The following is a 6000-nucleotide window of genomic DNA, read 5'->3' on the forward strand; positions in this document are numbered from 1 at the left end:
TACATCTGTATTTACAAAGCTTAATTTAAAAGGTTTCCTTTGTCTCCTTTCTGTTACAAAGTACTAATTGTACAGGTGGCATGTCGTTTATGTAAACTAAGTTAGATGCCATCGTCTTTTATGTTTGATTCATATATAGTGAAAAGATTTAGAGATATTAAATACTGATTGTTGTTATTTTGGATCAAGTATTGTCTTGGTATATTTTCCCTTTTTTTCAAATTAGTGTTATGGTATTCATATTTAAATGTTAACCATCCTTTCAAACATTGTTCTCTTTTATTGTATCTGTTGTAAAAGGACCCAAGGAATCCACCTTGCCAGTCAGGAGTTTATTGCTTGTGGTTACCTAAAGCAGAAGGCAGTAGGAAATATAAAAAATTACTCTGTGCCATCCTTAGTATGGACCAACCTAAATTACAGTAAGGTAGATTGATGTATTAATATTTCCATATTTCAGTCTTTAAAGTTGATTGGCAATATACATGGGCTTTGTTACCATTAGACATGGAAACATGTTCTGATACCACCTGCTGACTTACTTTGGGCAAGTTACTTATCTTCTCTGAACTTCTGTTTTTTCACCTTAAAATGTTAAGAAATAATTTCATAAGAAATAAATCAAACATTATGAGTATCAGATGCAATAGAGTGCATAAAAGCTTTTTTTTTTTAACATCAGACAAGGAGAAAGATAACAGAATTGGGGGTCAAAAGTATGAGTTTGAGTTTTGGCCCTGCTATTTACTGAGTGGCCTTGGTCATATTATTTTAACTCATTGAGCCTCAGCTTTATTTTCTGGGGGTGAAAAAAGTGAGCAGTATCTACCTAAGAAAAGTATCGTGATGATTAAATGAGATGATATGCAATATGTGAAAGTACTTTATAAATGTTGGACCACTGTCCAAATGGTAGTTGTTAGGAAACTGCAACAATAATCTAGTACAATTGTTATCTCAGTATGCTGAAATTGCACCTTCAAAAGGACTAATAAACCTGTTAGAATTTGGTCCAAGCACTGAAAGGCACTTTGAGCTTTATTAAAAATTCTGTGTAGTTAAATATTGTGAAAATGTATTTTCCATTTTTTACATTTCATTTTTATATCTTAAAATGTGTGCACATTACAAACAAAAATGTCATCAGCAGAACACTGAAATCTGTAATTTGCACTGAGAACATTCTATGTACGATTCATAGGGCAGGGATTTTTGGTGGGGGTGGGGGCAGTCTGTGTTGTTTACTGCTGTACTCCCAACACTATATTTACTGACTAAATTAATTGATACATTCTATTAATAATGTATTTCTATCAGGACTTTATATATGGATACTTGGCTCTCATAAATGCCTATTTCGTTTGACTAATTTCTAGACTAGTGACCCTTCTCTTTCCAAATTTGTTATTCTTACCCTAACAGCATTAAATCCCTTACATTTTCTCTAATCCTTCAGCTGTGGGCCAGAGATTGTCTTTTCTTTTTCTCTTTTTCCAAAGGGTGTGATTTTACCAATTTTAACCTACAAAGAATGTTAGATTTTTGTGCATTCTCTCTGAGATGTTCATAAACAGTACTATTCTGACACATTGGATTCTAAAATAGGAATTGAATTTCATGTTAACTAATTGATTAGCCAAAAATACAGCTATTTTGTAAACCTTTTAAGCCCGTTATGACCCTGGGACAAAGTTAATTTTTCCTGCCTTTGTCCCAGTGTAGTATTTGTTGTTTGATATTGCAATTAATTGTTGAGAAGTCTGTCTCTCTGGCCCACTGTGACCCCTAAGAATCCAGACACTTTTCATATTACCTGGCATTTAATCATTCATCTACTTTTTCATCTGATGTATTTTGAGAGCCTACTTTGTATTAAGAGCTGTGCTATACTCTAGGGATACCAAAGATGAGTATGACGAGGATATATCTACTAGGAATTCACAGCCTAATTCACATATAAGTAAACACTTACTTATTTATAGTACAGTGTGGTAGGAGCTGTAATACAGGCAAGGCAGTGTTTGTTGAGTATATGCATACTGTTATGCACAATTATGATTATAGAGGATCTGTAAGTTAACAGCATAATCTGTTATGTTACACAGGAAAATTCTTAACAGATTTTTGTTTTAATTTTAATGGAAAAATGCTCACAATTTTAAAATATATTCTTGAGGAATTTCAGGATATGCTACATTTCCTGAAGTTCCCATCTTCAGATCTCTTAACCTCTCTATTCTGGATTATTGAGTGTTATCTTACCCAAACGGAACAAAACAAGAACATAACAAGTACATCTGTAGTGCCTTAGAGTATAGCATGTAGTATAGTGTATCATAGAGCTTTGACAACTGTTAGTTCATTTGGTTCTCAGAATAGCCTGCCAAAGTCAGCAACACAGGTGGTATTATCCTCATTCGTATAAATGAGGAAAATAAAACATTGTAATGAGACCACAATCAAGGTCATGGTTGACGTATTTTTGTGCTTTGTATTGATTTTATTAGTCCACCTTTGTTTTCCAGAATCTCTCTATGAAAGGTATAGTCTTGGAATTCTGAAAGCAAGTCTCACGATCCTACTTTTTATCCTAAGGGGCATTTTCCAGAATAATTTTACAACATTTTAATAATATTAAATGAAGGTACATTAACATCCATTAAGGAGTATTCGCTTTTTGAGGGTAGAAACCATCCAGGAGCATAGTATACTGCTTGACACATAGTAGGTACTTAGTAAATATTTTTCGACAAAAAGAATCTCCTTAAAACAACTCAAAAAGCTTAACATTACCTTGGGTAACATAGCTAACTAGTGACATTCGAGTCAGAACTAGTACCAAAGTGTCATAACTTTCAATTCCAGATTCTTAACACCTTACCAACATACCTAATACCAAAGCCTCAGTTTCTGACTTCAACTCCTATGATTTCACCTCCATTTCATCTACCCTTTTCCATTCACTATACCCTACTGCATTCCTCCTCCTATACCTACTCCTCAGTTTTCTCCCAGCTTTTCAGCCTCCTTCCGTCAGTCTTTCTTCCTTACTTCCAAGTTTGGACTTCATAATCAGTCACTGGAACTATTCTCCCGCTGGTGTCCTGAACTCCTATCCACCTTTGTCATTCTATCCCAGTCCTGCAAAATCCCCAAACCTAGTTTAATATCAGTTTGTCTTTGCTGTTACTACACTGGAAAGTTGAGCACTGCTGAAGTTTATGTACAGTAGTGTGGATTGGTGCCGCTACAGTAGATGGCGTCTAGTCTTGATTGGATTCTCAGCATTGCTTTTCAGCTCATGTATTTTCCCTGAGTAGTTCCCCTCTCTTCCCTAACCCACCAGTAACTGGACTAAATTTACATGTTGCTTCTTTTCTCACCCCAGCTCCCTTCCCAGTTGATATGCTTCCTCTGGATAATCGTATCCTGTTTTGAACTACTTGCTAATGATTCCTGACCCATCATCCAGCTGACTGCTATCAGCTCATCCAAGTTTTTGAGTTGAGCAATATCGCTCAACTATCCCCTACTTTCCATCTTCACAGTGACTGCATTAATTCAGACCTTCATAATCTCTTTTCTAGACTAGTATAATGGTTATTTTTTTAAAAATATTTATTTATTTATTTATTTGACTGCACCGGGTCTTAGTTGCAGTACGCGGGATCTTCGTTGCCGCGTGTGGGATCTTCAGTTGCGGCATGCTGGATCTTCACTTGCGGCATATGGGATCTTTTAGTTGCAGCATGCGGGATCTAGTTCCCTGACCAGGGATCGAACCCAGGCCTTCTGCATTGGGAGCATGGAGTCTTAACTGCTGGACCACCAGGGAAGTCCTAGACTAGTGTAATAGTTCTTTACTAGTCACTTTGCCACCAGTCCATCCCCGAAAGTCCCCCTTCTACTTTGTTGCCGTTTAGCTAGTCTAAAAAGCAAATCATTTCACTCACCTGTTTAAAATCTTTTTATATACAAGATCAAGTCAAAACTCTACATGAAAACATAACAGACTTTTTTTTTTCATTTTATTGAAGTATAGTTGATTTACAATGTCATGTTAGTTTCAGGTGTACAGCACAGTGATTCAGTTTAATATATATATAAATATAAATACAAATACATATATACATATATGTTCTTTTTCAGGTTCTTCTCCCTTATAGGTTATTACAAGATATTGAGTACAGTTCCCTGTGCTGTACAGTAAGTCCTTGTTGGTTATCTATTTTATATATAGTAGTGTGTATGTGTTAATCCCAACCTCCTAATTTATCCCCTTGCCCTTTCCCCTTTGGTAACCATAAGTTTGTTTTCTAAGACATACCAGACTTTTGTGATCTGGTCTTTGCTAACGTCTCCTGGCACCCTGTGCTAACTTTATACTTAAGAATAGCTTTTAAAACAAAACCATGCTGTTTCACATCCATTGCCTGTGCTAGTGTTCTTCCATCTGTGCAGAGTTCCCTTCTCCTTTATCTGACAAACTCATACTCATCTTGAGAAGTTCAACTAAGGCATTAGTCCTCTGAAAACTTACCATGTCCTCCCAACTGCATTAAGTATACTTCACATAACTTTCTTGCTCCCCCCTGCAGTGCACAACTTCAACATAGTATTTTCAACATTAAGTTGTTTATTTTTGCTTCTGTCTTTTGTACCAGACTTGTATGTTTGTACAAATTAAGACCTTGTTTGCTTTGGCACTCTTGCATCTGGTACATGCTTTAAAATAGTAAGTACCCAATTTATGGAACTGTTTAGTTCCACAAACTGAACTGAATCATGTTATCTTGAGACTGGCAACTTCTAGTTAGGTACTGTCTTTATTTGTTTATTATACTTTTATTACTGTTTTAGTATTCTAGAGTAGGCCAGAACTTTAGAAGTCATCTACTTCCCTTATATTAAACATGAGGTAACTGAGGCCCAGAGTGATTTAGTACCTAGGCAAAGGACATTGATAGCAACACGCCACACGGTTTTTAACATAGTTTAATTCATATTAACTTAGCCTCAAGGCAGTCTAAGAGAAAGGTACAATTTTAGACAACCAAGAATTTAAAAATTAAGATACCAATTATAAAGCCCCTCAATCTCATTCTTTGGACTTCATCTAACTAAAGAGTTTTTTATGAGAAGCAATACATATTGCTGATAATATATTTTAATGATAATATACTTGTTTTATTGTTACCACTATGTGCAATAATTCTCCATTGAGTTGTCTTCTGATTGACTAACATACATATACAAACACCTTAATAAATTACTGCATCCAGTAGTTTTTTGTTTGTTTGTTTGTTTTTAGGAAACTAATACCATTGTTAGTGTGCTATGCCTTTCCTAAATGTTTTTCATCTTATTCTTTTCTTAGGAATTTTTTTTGGAAAGCTTTTTCTAAGAATACCATGCTGATGAGATTCCAGAGAATCTTTCTGAATGTTAAATTGTACAAAAGTTGAGTACAGATCAGAAGAAAAAAATGTATTTTATGTCACCAATGACATTGCTGCCCTTAACCATTTAAAAGCCACATAAATGGTTTATCAGACTTCAGTGAATAATGAAGGTAAACTTAATGACTACATAGCTTCCTTGTTTTCTAAAGCCTTCAAGTGTAAATAAGGCACCTTTCTCATTTTCATGTGACTTCTAAAATGAAAAGCAATTTTTAATTCGCTTTTTAAAATAAGTTCCACTGTCTCAAGAATTGCAAAGGAAGAAAAAATAAAACAGAATCTCAAACTCTGTTCAAAACAAAAATGTATAAATAAGAAATGCCACATTGGGACAGATGAGGCATTGATCTATCTGTGTCTGATAATGACTGCCAAAAAGTATTCCCAAGGGCTACAAATCCAGATCTCATGCATGTGTCAACAGGCTTGACCTGGGTAAAGGATGGGCAGTAACTCATGGAAGCAACCTACAGGATAAAAGGGACTGGGTTCCGCCAGCTCTTCCTAAAAAACAATGGGATGGATGCTTATTATATAC

General features: G+C 35.2%; 1 protein-coding gene across 1 annotated transcript in view; it reads left to right on the forward strand.

The window, feature by feature from the left end:
- BRIP1 (BRCA1 interacting DNA helicase 1) overlaps positions 1–5420 on the forward strand; it is a 204673-nt gene extending 199253 nt beyond the window's left edge. Inside the window, exons 22-23 of the transcript XR_011071764.1 lie at positions 4150–4206; positions 5378–5420. The gene's annotated coding sequence lies outside the window, so the exon portion shown is untranslated. The remainder of the gene's footprint in view (positions 1–4149; positions 4207–5377) is intronic.
- Positions 5421–6000: the final 580 nt, after the last annotated feature.

This window comes from Eschrichtius robustus, chromosome 20 (genome assembly GCF_028021215.1).
Source record: "Eschrichtius robustus isolate mEscRob2 chromosome 20, mEscRob2.pri, whole genome shotgun sequence".
Taxonomy (NCBI): domain Eukaryota; kingdom Metazoa; phylum Chordata; class Mammalia; order Artiodactyla; family Eschrichtiidae; genus Eschrichtius; species Eschrichtius robustus.